Genomic DNA, 12,635 nt, shown 5'->3' on the forward strand with positions numbered 1-12,635 from the left:
CCCAGAGCTGGGGCCAGAGGTGGTCAAAACCGGCTGTCCTCCCAGAGCTTCTACTTTACTGAGGGAGACAGACTAAATAAAAATTAAGACCACTGTGTCGAGAGGAAGCTCAGAGAAGAGATCAGGAACTAAGACAGAAAAAAAAAAAAAAAGCCCAGGGTCAGGCAGGAGGCCCTAGTGGACCTAGGAAGTCTTCTCAACCTGGTAAGTGACCCGCCCTCTCCAGGCCAGGCTGGGGGGAAGGAGAGGAGCCCAGGGACAAGAAAGGCCTGGCATATTCTGGAGCTACTTTTGTCCCTGGGCGGTGCATTGAGAGGTGACAGGTCTCTGCAAGGCCTCAGAGGCCATGGGAAAGGGCTTGGATTTGTTCTAAGAGTAATGGAAACACCTAGAGGGATTGGAGCTTCTCAGCAGGAAGCGTGGGATCCAGTTGTTAGGGTCCACCTGGCGCCTGGTTTTGTTTTATGGTTTTTTGTAGAACTGGGACCAAAGCCCAGGGCCTCGCAGGGCTGGGTGAGCACTGTGCATCTGTACCTCCTAGACACGGCCCCAGCCCCACCAGTTCTTTGAGGCCAAGATGGGACTTTGGCTTGGATTAGGACTTGGGATGTTCCAGCTGTCCAGGGTGCTACGACACACCTGAGCTGGGCCGTAGAGATCCGGAACCGTTGCCCGGTGTTCCTGGCTCAGGAATTTGAGAGGCCCATCAGTTACGATGTCTCTGCTCCCGCGAGTAGGACCTCCCCTCAGGAGGTCTCTTTTTGGTACTGAGGTGAGCCCAGGGGTGCTTTACGACTGAGCTGCATCCCCAGTCCTTGTGGTGTGTTTTTTTTAATTTGAGACAGGGTTTTGCTAAGTTGCTCCAACCTGTGTTCCTCCTGCCTCAGCCTCCTGAATTGCTGGTATGTACCTCAGCGCCCTCCGGTCCTCTTCTGTATATGGCCTGTTGCCCACCAGGGCCTCCTTCTCAACCTGGTGGTCTCAGGAGGGCTGAGCTTCCTACATGACAGTGGCTCCCAGGGGCAGGAAGCACAGCCTGCCAGGTGTGTTAGGCTCCTCCCCAGGGCCCAGTGGACATCCTCCTGCATATTGTATTCCTCAGAGCAGGGCTGTAGCGCAGTGGTAAAGTGCCCGGCTCAATCCCTTATACCAGGCTCAAAATTAAAAGATAAAAGGAGGGCTGAGTGTGGTGGCACAAACCTGTGATCCCAGTGACCCAGGAGGCCGACACAGGAGTATCTCAAGTTCAAGGACAGCCTCAGCAATTAGTCAGACCCAGTCTCCCAATAAAAGCAAAAGGGCTGGGGATGTAGCTCAGTGGTAGAGACTCCCTGGGTTCAATCCCCAGTACCAAAAAAGAAAAAAAAAAATATCCCGTGGATACCAGGGGACCGCTGAAAATCTTCCTGCCCGTCCCACCCAGAGCTCTTAGTCTGGGTCTCACTGGGCAAATGGCTTCTCTTGTGAGCACCAGTGTCTCTGAGCGAAGAATGACCAGTTGGTCCCGTCTGGCATGGAGATTTGAAAACTGTATGGAAAGTACTTGGCACATGCTAGGAGCTCACCGGGTCACCAGGTCATCAGGAGCCTGATTCTCCATCCTCTTCAAGGCTGGGGACACCCCAGGACACATCTGTAGTCAATTTCCTTGAAGAAGCCCAGGGTACCCAAGTGCAGAGTCCAGGACCCTGCCCCGACTCCAGGTGGACTTTAACACTGGGCCCAGGGACCCTGCTGCCTTGCCACCCAAGGCTAAGGGTGCTCTTACAGAACGCCAGCTCATTGCTGATCATTGGTGGCCAGTCCCTCCCTCCCCCAGGAAATTCAGCCACTCACTTCCAATGGTTAGAAATACTCAGACTCAACCTGCACCACCTTGTGGGCCAGCAGGGGGAGGTGCTGGAGATGGATCCTGGCCTCCTGCAAAAAAAAAAAAAAAAAAGGCAGGTCTGCACCTGAGCTACACCTGCAGCCCAGAGCCCTCCTCTGTTATTTGCTGGTTCTGTTCTAATTTGTCTTGTGTCAATGTTCCTTTCCTTTCCTTTTGAAGGGCTGGGGCTCAGATCCATGGCCTCATGCTGCTGGGTGGGAGCTCTGCCCCTAGGCCACACCCCAGGGGTCCTTGTTTCCATTTCCAGGCTGAACAATGCAAGCTCCTTGGCATTTGCTCTCTTCTGCTTTTATTTATTTTTAAACTTGGGGCGCTGGAATGACCCCAGAGTCTTGCGAGTGCCAAATGCGTGCTCCACCACGGAGCTACCTGTCTGCTGTTTTCCAGTAGTGAACATCTGCCCGTTCATTCTGTTGGGACCTGCTTGGGAAGGGACACACTGGGCAGTGCCTGGGGCCGGGCCTGGCCTGGGCTCGGCTGCTGGCTCTGTGAAAAATGAAGGATTGCAGGGCTGGCGTGAGGCAGCGGGAGCCGGGACGGCAGCGCCAATCTGTCTCTAGTTATACATAGCTGTCCAGCAGAAGGTTATGTCATTGACTAATCAGGAGTGAGATGGGACACAGATGGGCCTCTCCATGGCAGGAAGCACATCTTCCCACTATTAGAAGTGCTCTAGTCTGATGCGGCACACGCCTGTAATCCCAGCCACTCAGGAGGCTGAGGCAGTTCCTCGCAAGTTCGAGGCTAGCCTCAGCAACTTGGTGAGCCCCTGTCTCAAAAATATAAAAGTAAAAAGGATTGGGGATGTGGCTTAATGTAGCACCCCAAGATCTAGTCCTCAGTACGTCTCCAAAAGGAAAAAAGAAATGAAATGTTCTAGGGAATCAGCACAAGGGCTCTGGAGTCGGAAGTGCTGGGTTCAGAAGTCCTGGGTTCAGGTCTTGCCTCTGCCCTCATTTACTGCATAACTGCTGATGGCTATTTTGACTGGAGTGGATTTGTTGGAGAGTGAAGCTTTGGAGAAAATGCAGTTGAGGTGGTAAATCCCAGTCCCTGTAACCATCAAAATAAATTGTCGCCATTACGAGAGAGGGATTCCCCTTTGGGTCAATAGGGTACACGGACTGGAGTAAACCTGAACTTAACACTCATATTAAGTGGTAATGGGAATGCACAAACTTGCAGATTTTTTTCAACAAATGTAAATTGTGAACCAAGTGATCGGCATCCTCAAAATCAGAATGCCGCGTTCTCTTGAGTGTCCGCTGGAGGAACATGTGGTCCCAAATTGTAGTTTATATTAAGGTCAAATTCAGGATCCAGGGAGTCGCCACATTTTAATTCTAAAACACAAGGAGACAAACTGATTTTTATGAGTGTAGGCAAATGACTACTTGAGGCAGTCTGCATGGTTGAGAGTGGATCGATGAGTGGTGGCTGGATTCATGAGTCTAGAGGTCGGTCAAACCAAAGCTTGCAGAGGGAGATTGCAAAGGGTTGAGCGAAGAGGAAGACCATTGGGTTTCAGGGCTGTCCTGGATCTCTGCAAAGCCTCTTGTGGAGGTCATGGGTTTCCTCTGCGGGGTGCTCCTCTGCTCAAAGCACCTGGAGGGTGCAGACCTGCATTAGGCAACATCAAGACCCTAATGTCCACCTCAGCAAGACGCAGGGCTCTAGTGTCAGATGTCATATCAGCTGTGTCAGCCTCTGAACAGAAGGAAAAGAAGCCACCAACAGCACACCTGTCACCCAGGACAGCTGATGGCCAGGTCACATCCCAGATGTGACATCCGCCCCCAGGATGAGGTGTGGCTTTCTGCAAGAGTCATAGAAGCAGTCCTGCAGGAGGGCTTACCTCTGGGGCTTGCTGGGCTCAGAGAAGGGTGCCTCCAAGACACGGTGGGGTTTTTGGCGTGTCAGGCTCATGACCTAGGAGAAAGCTGGTGGCTTCTGCCCACCCAAGCACCGGGAGCCCCCGGAGTTCCCTGATCTATGCGAAGAGGAGGCTGCAAAAGGGATTGGGGCCTTGTCCACCCCCACCTTGAAATGCCCTTATCTATCTCAGGAAAGTCGGCTGGAGGTCGCTGCCCCTGGACAGATGTCCCTTCCAAGATAGTGTCCCTGGGGCTCATTCAGATTCTAAAGAGGATGTAGCCCAGTGGTCAGACCTACTGGGTTCCATCCCCAGCATGCGTACACACACACACACACACACACAATTCTGGAACTATTCATTACCCAAATAATCATTTATATGCCCTCAAAGTTGCCAATATTCTACATTCTCTTCCTGCTATATAGAAAAAGTGACATATAAGTTTGACCAGGCACAGGGGTGCACGCCTATAATCCCAGTATCATGGGAGGCTGAGGCAGGAGGATCGTGAGTTCAAAGCCAACCTCAGCAAAAGCAAGACACTAAGCCACTCAGTGAGACCCTGTCTCTAAATAAAATATGAAATAGGGCTGGGGATGTGGCCCAGTAGTTGAGTGCCCCTGAGTTTAATCCCTGGTACCAAAAAAAAAAAAAAAACTAGCAGTTTTTCCACAGGGCCTGTGGCACACACATGTGATTCCAGTTACTCAAGAGGCTGAGGCAGAAGCATCACAAGTTCGTGGCCGGCCTTAGTAATTTAGGAAGACTCTGTCTCAAAATAAATTAAAAGGGCTGGAGATGTGGCTCAGTGGTAGAGTACCCCTAGGTTCAATCCCTGGTACCAAATTTTTTTTTTTTTTTAAGTAGCAGGTTTTTTTTTTTTTGATCACCCAGTAAATGGGTCAGAGCAACACATCCAAATGAAGAATACGATATCTTTCAAGTGCAGAGGTGCCCAATAGGTACCATGTTGCTTTCTTGGACGCAGGGGTACCAGATGGAGCAACTGTAGAAGGGTATCTCAGCATACCCACACTGCTGGACCCCTAGATATTTTGCTGAGGTAGAAGGCTCTGAATTCCAGCTGGATTTACTCCTCCCACCCCTCACATGTCCTGGATCACCGAGTGTAGGACAATCACCACTTCAGCGTGACGACGTCCATGTAATGGGGCAGTGTGGTATCTCGTGGAGGAGAACTAAGTTGGGGCGTTGGGCTGGAGAGTCGATACACTCCTGAGGCAGGACAGTGAAGGTGTCTTGCTCTCCTTTTTAGATCTAAGAAAGTCACTTGTGGGGCTGGGGATGTGGCTCAAGCGGTAGCGTGCTTGTCTGGCATGCGTGCGGCCCGGGTTCGATCCTCAGCACCACATACCAACAAAGATGTTGTGTCTGCCGATAACTAAAAAAATAAATAAATATAAAAAAAAAAAAAAAAAAGAAAGTCACTTGTGATGGCCGTGATGGACAGGGAAGGGGAAGGAAGGCAAGTTCCAGATCAGTAGCTGCGTGCCAGAATTGGGGATTGGAGTGTGTCACTTGATGGTGTGGGATGGAGGTGAGCATGTCACATGGTGGCTTACGATGGGTGTGAGTGTGTCACATGATGGTTTGGGACCGTGGGACCAGGTAATGACACCGTATCTAGATGGTGGCTGCAATAGAGTCACTAACCTTATAATAACCCCTACTCATCCCCCTGAGCCTTCTGCACAGACCAGATGGGTTGGGATGTGGTGGGAATCACCACTCCTGTGTCTTTCAAGTCCTGATGGTGACAGTGACCTCTGAAATCCCTCTGGAAATTGCAGTGTGCTTTTGGTTTGTGAATTTTTTTAAGATAGAGGTGTTCTAGTGGCTTCCACTTGGCCTTTCCTATCACCTGGAAGGAAATGACCGTTCTATGTCTCGGGTCAGAAAACCATGGCCGGGATTGTGCCAGTGGCGCGTCCATCCCTTCCAGGCGCATTCCAGAACTAGGGAAATCACCACAGGTGGATCCGAGCACCCGCTGGGCTGGCCAGCAGAGGAGCGCAGTCATTGTCGCCTGACCTCCACGGCCCTGGCACGGGTGGTGGAGCACAGTGGCTTTGAGGGTCAGTTCAGAGCTGGCTTCCAGGAGCCCCTGGGGAGTCTGATGGTTTCCTTTTCCCCAATACACAGTCCTAGGTCCCTGGGGAGAAACCAAGAGAAAGATGAAGGGTGTAAGTGTCGGGCAACATAGCAGAGTCCTTCCTGGGGGATCTACCCTCTCCTTCCTTCGGGGGCTGCTGGGTCTCTGAGTCTGTAACTGGCCCCAGCCTGGGAATGACTCAGAGGCCATGGCTCCCCGTTCTGGCGAGTCAAGTTAGACCTGTGTTCGCTCGGCCTAGAACTCTCCTGCCCATACAGGTCAGGTAAGAAGTTGGCCGGCTGTCTTCTCTGGGGATGCTGCAGCCAGCCGGCCAGTGCTGGGGCTCTGAAGGCCAACCATTCTGATCTCGGCCTCACCTCTGCTGTCCTTTACAGTCTCTGTGTGTCCCTCATCTTTGGCAAGTCAAGGGCTACTGCTTGACCCCTGCCAGCAGTCTTATTGGCTTTAGGATTCACAGCTCCACGGAAATCCAGGAATTCCCACTGTAAATTCCAAACTACAGAGAAGAGCCAGGGCTCCGGGAAGCTGCCGGGACTCCTTTCACAAATGTTTTCATCCCAGGGCTGGAAGGTGGGTCCTCCAACCTGGCCTGGTCGGGGAGTCCGTCTTCCATGATGAGGCCACCATTCAACGCTCAGCCTCCGGGTCTCTTCCTCGGCTGTATTCCCAGAAATTGTTTTTGTTTGAGTTGGCCATGGTTGGAGCAACCTGTAATCCCAGCTACTCAGGAGGCTGAGGAAGAAGGACCACACGTTCAAGGTCAGCTTAGGGAACTTAGTAAGACCCTATCTCAAAATATTTTTTTTAGTTGTAGACGGGCACAATATCTTTACTTTTATTTATTTATTTTATATGGTGCTGAGGATCGAACCCAGGGCCTCATGCGTGCAAGGCAAGCGCTCTACCACTGAGCTACAACCTCAGCCCTCAAAATAAAATTCTAAAAGCAAAAAAAGGGCTAAGGATAGAGCTCAGTGGTAGAATGATTGCCTAGTATGTGCAAGGCCATGACTCAATAATAATACATTTACTTTATTTTCATTTTATTTTTAGAATTGGGCACTGGGGATTGAACCCAGGGGCACTCTACCACTGACCCACATTCCCAGTCATTTTCATTTTTAATTTTGAGACAGGGTCTCGCTAAGTTGCTCAGGCTGGTCTCAAACTTGCAACCTTCCCACCTGAGCCTCCCCATTTGATGGAATTCCAGGTGCATGCCACCATGCCCAGTTTAAAAAAAAAAAAAATTAAACTTGTCTTTTAGATTTGCTTCATTTTAGCCATTTCTGTGAATCATTGTTGCGGTAGATTCAAGGGCCTGTTGGCTATCCTTCCTCCACCTGAAGAACTTCCTTTAAGATCTCATATAGGGGCTGGGGATGTGGCTCAAGCGGTAGCGCGCTCGCCTGGCATGCGTGCGGCCCAGGTTCGATCCTCAGCACCACATACAAACAAAGATGTTGTGTCCGCCGAGAACTAAAAAATAAATATTAAAATTCTTTCTCTCTCTCTCTCTCTCTTTAAAAAAAAAAAAAAAAAGATTTCATATAGGGGCTGGGGTTGTGGCTCAGCGGTAGAGCGCTTGCTTGAGTAAGGCACTGGGTTCAATCCTCAGCACCACATAAAAATAAATAAAACAAAGGTATTGTGTCCATCTACAATTAAAAATTTTTTAAATGAAGATTTCATATAGTACAGTTCTGGTAGTAATGAATTCTCTCAGCTTTTGTTAATCTGAAGAAGTCTTTGTTTGACCACATTTTTAAAAATTTATGTATGATAATATTGACTTTTTGTATGTACAGTTTAATGAGTTTTGACACATGTATAGAATCATGTAACCACAATCAGGATACAGAAAAATTGTGTTTTCATTTTAAATAATCCTTATTTTAAAATAATTATAGTGTGCATGTATGAACGTGTAACAATGAATCCCACTATTATGTATGATTATAATGCACCAATAAACAAATTTAAAAAAATAAAATAATTATAGACTCACAGGAAGTTGCAGAAACTTGCATAAAGATTCCTATGTACCCTTCACCTATCCTGCATAAATATAGCCAATGTCAAAACTGGATATAATCACCTCAAAAAGCTGTACCAGTATAATACTGTTAAGCAGAATACAGACATTATTCAGATGTCACTAGTTTTTGTATGCATTCTTTTTTTTTTAATAGCCTTATAGTAAGGTTTTTGTTTTTATTTATTTATTTTGTTAAGTACTAGGAATTGAACCCAGGAACACTTAACCACTGAGCAACATCCCCAGCCCTTTTTTCATTTTTTATTTTGAGACAGGGTCTTGCTAAGTGGCTTAGGGACCTGTTAAATTGCTGAGGCTGGCTTTGAACTTTTGATCCTCCTACCTCAGCCTCTCATGACACTGGGATTACATGCATGATCCACCATGCCCAGCAATGGATGCATTATGGATTTTTGTTGTTGTTGTTTGTTGGTTTGTTTTCGTACCAGGGTTGGGATTGAACCAAGGGGCGCTTAACCACTGAGTCATATCCCCAACCTTTTTTATGTTTTATGTTGAGACAGGGTCTCGCTAAATTGCTTAAGGCCTCAATAAATTGCCGAGACTGGCTTTGAACTTGCAATCCTCCTGCCTCAACTTCCCAAATTGCTATGAATACAGGCGTGCGCCACAGTGCCTGGTCAGGCTCAAATGATCCTCCTGCCTCAATCCTCTGAGTGGCTAGAACTATAGGAACGTGTCACTATGCCCCACCAGTTTAAATTTTCAGAGTCTGTTTCTGCACCTGTAAGATGAAGCTAATAATGGCCATGTCATAGCTCATGTGAGGTAATGGTTATAAGGGCTTTTCTTTCGGCACAGTGGCTTGTGCCTGTAATCCCAGTGACTCAGGAGGCTGAGGCAGAGGATCATTTGTTCAAAGCCAGCCTGGGCAACTTATAGAGACCCTGATTCAAAAAAAAAAGGGGGGAGTTCTGGGGATGCAGGTTAGTGGTAGAGCACCCCTGGGTTCATTCCCCAGTTGTGCACACGTGCGCACGCATACACACACACACACACACACACACACACATAATTTAGAGTACTTTATGGCATATAGAGCTTACTAAGTATCAGGTTTTTCCTTTGCTTCATTTTAATCCATTCATTCATTAACAAATATTGAGAAGCTACATGTCTAGGAATTGTGCCTGGTGCTGGGAGTGCCCCATTGAGTGAGATGGGGTTTTTGTTAACTACAATAAAGGCAGTCATTGCACAAGTAACTGCAAGCCCAAAGAGCACTCTGGGAGTGGCATTGCAGGGGAATATAAAAGTGCGTTCTTGGGCTGGAGGTGCAGCTCAGGGTAGAGTACTTGCCTAGCAAGGGTCAGGCCTAGGTTCAAAACAGTGCGTCTCTGAGGCAGTCATCTTTCAGCTTCACAAGCAGAAACTTAAGAATTTTCCAGATACAGGGTAGGGAATTGGCTAGGTGTGGGGCTGTGTGTGTAAAGGCTGACTTAGGAAGTGGCTCGGACAGACACAAGCAATTGGAAGAAGACAAGCGAGGCTAAAGATCAGGGACAGACAGGGTGGAGGCAGGGAGAGAGAGAGGTGGGGACCGTTGACTGTGTCCTGCAGGCCATAAGAGGATGGACTTCATCCTCAGAAAATAGACACTAGAGAGAGTATAGGGGCTGAGGATATAGCTGGTTGGTAGAGTGCTTGCCTTGCATGCACTAGGCCGTGAGTTCAATCCCCAGCTCCACCACCAAAAAAAAACAAAAAACAAAACAAAACAAAAAAAACCCACTATGGGGAGTATAAGCAGGGAGTGGAGTGAATAACATGGTCCATTTTGGGTTTTCAAAGCTGGCTGGTTATGCAGAGAACAGACTGGAGGAGGTCTGGAATGGAGTCAGGGAGGCCAGTCAGGAAGCTGAGGAGAAAAGGGGAATGTGGCACGTCCAGGGCAGCAAGGAGCCTACACTTGGACCTAAGCACCAGTTCTATTTTATTCCAGAGAACTAGGGCAAACACCTGGTTCCAAAGAGGGCTTGGGCTGGTTCATTGGAGTTAGGTCTGATGCAGTTTTAAGATATTACCACTAGGCGGCGCAAGAACCCAAAGAGACGCTTAGAATCAGCAGAGTCCCTGGGGGAACTGAGTCCTGGGAGGCAAAGACAGCCAGAGGGGGATCCCCTTCCTTTGCTCAATTAGATGGCTGACTCTCAAAAGCAGGAAGGAAACTGGAGGGAATCCTGGACTACGTATTCGAAAATATGAGTTCAAGTCCTTCCTCCACAGCTTCCTGTCTTAGGCGAGTTATTTTACCCCTGGAGCCCTCAACATCTGCAAGAAGGCAGCTAATTATCCTTGGCAGTGGAATTAGAGAGAGGTCCTGAACAGAGAGGCTCAAATCTTGGTATCTGAGTGTCCTGAGTTTAATTTCCCCCTTCCTTCGACCGCATACTGACTCTATAACTTAGGTCAAGTGATGTCACCTCTCAGATAAACAGTTTCCAACTCTGTTAAACGAGCTTTTTTTTTTTTTTTTTTTTTTTTTGGTACCAGGGATTGGACCCAAGGGCACTTTTACTATTGAGCCACATCCCCAGCCCCTTTGTATTTTATTTAGATAAAGGGTCTGCTAAGTTGCTTAGGGCCTTGCCAAGTTGCTAAGATTGGCTTTTGGCTTTGAACTCCTGGTCCCTTTGCCTCAGCCTCCTGAGCTGCTGGGATTATAGGCATGCACCACCACCCCTGGCTTCAATGGGAATTTTAACCTATCCCTTGCATGGGTGCAAATTTTAAATGAGATACTGTCTGCATGTAGTTAATGCAGGGCTGACAGATAATAATTGTTCAATACATGTGTATTATTATAGAAATTTAACTCATATTTATTAAGTATTTAATGAATTTCTAGGCTTGGGTCTATGCTACTATCCTCTGCCAATAATTCTGTTGGGGCAGAAGAAAGGAAGAATCCTTCTTTTCTGAGCCTCAGTTTCTCCAACAGAGACACAGGGAGTAAGATGGGATTGGATTCTTAGTAGGAGCTTTTCCAGCCCTGATATTCCAGGCTTTTCTTCTCCCTCCCTCCTTCCTTTTCTTTTCTTTTCTTCCATTTATCCATCATTTATTCATTCCTTCAACAATCATTTATTGACAATCTACTATATTCCAGGTGCAGGAACCAAAACAGACCCACATTAAAACGGTTGGGCATCACTGGGAGCCAGTCCATTGGAAAAATGTTGGTTCAAAAAGCTTTGTTCTCCCTTCCAGCCATCAATCCTTGCAAGTTATTTTGTGTTTGGAATAGGAAAAAATCATGCCAAGAGTTTATTTCCGTGCCTCTCTGTGTGGCTATGTACACACACAGGAGCGCACAGACTCATTTATATAGAACATTTGCAGCACGTTGTCATGGGAACCATTTTTTTTTTTTTCAGTGTCTCTGGGCATGAGGGCTGCCTGTGAGTAGAGGAGCTTTTATGGAACACCCCCTGCATGCACTTTTGTGTGGTGTGAGATCCTGCTGCGAGAGCTGCCTCCAGAGCCAGTGTGGGCCCTTTTGATCATTGCTGCCCGTTTCCCTTATTGATCTTGTCAGATATGAGTGAATTTGACAGAGGGAACTGAATGTCTAACTCAGTGACTAGTGGTCAAGATCCTCTGGGACATTTGCCAACTTGGTGGCACACAGAGGTCAGAGTTTGAGGGGTGTTTTTTTTTTTTGTGTGTGTGTGTGTGTATGTGTGTTTTGAAACCCCCAATTTGAGATTGTTGAAGGATTTGGGAAAGACTTGGATGAAAAGACAGAAAGCAGCCAGGGAATATATTTTCAGAAACGACAGCTGCAGCAGCCACTTTTGAACTCAGTGGGCAGTGCCAGAGCCAGGAAGGGGCAGAGCGCCAGCCCAGAAGGCGGGGCAGGGAACCACTCTCCCCTGAGCTTCCACTCCGGGGCCTGGCTCCTTTGTCAGGGCTTTGCATGTGGGATCCTCTGTAATCCTCAAATCAGCTCTGTGAGAGGGACATTGTCCTTCCTAGTGGGAAACTGGGATCTGGAGGGTAAAGGAGCCAGGAAGAGGTGGAACAGATTCAGACCTACTTTGAGCCTGACCTCACAGTCCACTGTCCTGGTCCATTTTCTATTGCTGCAACTGAGTGCCAGCGACTGGGTAATTTATAAGAAAAATAAATTTATTTCTTATAGTCCAAGAGCCTGGCACCGGCATCTGATGAGGGCCTCCTGCTGCAGGAGAACATGGCGGAGTGCCTTACACAGTAAGGCAGAGCAAGCAGGCTAACCCCGGTCTCTGTTCCTCTTTTAATAAAGCCACTACTGCCATCCTTGGGGCCCCACCCTTGTGACCTCATCTAATTCTAATCATTGCAAGACAAGGGATCTCCATCTATTGATCTCCACCTCTAATTACCATTATCAAGATTTCTGGAGATGAGATTTCCAGAACCTTGGAGGCTTATTTAAACCATGGTACCCAGTACACTGAGCCACCTCTGCAGTCAGTTTTCTCCTCACCTCCAGGCCAGGAGTGGAGTGAGGGTCAGCAAGGAATGGTAATCCAGAGATTCTAGTCCTTGCAGACCTCAAGTCATGGTGGCAGGTCCTGTCACGGGGCAGCCACGAGGCTGACCAGACCAAGTCTAGCAGGAGACTTCTTCAACACAAGAGCTGGCTTGCATTCTGGTTTCTTGAGAGCTTCCTATCTATCGGAGGCTCTGG

This window comes from Callospermophilus lateralis, chromosome 7 (genome assembly GCF_048772815.1).
Source record: "Callospermophilus lateralis isolate mCalLat2 chromosome 7, mCalLat2.hap1, whole genome shotgun sequence".
Lineage (NCBI taxonomy): Eukaryota > Metazoa > Chordata > Mammalia > Rodentia > Sciuridae > Callospermophilus > Callospermophilus lateralis.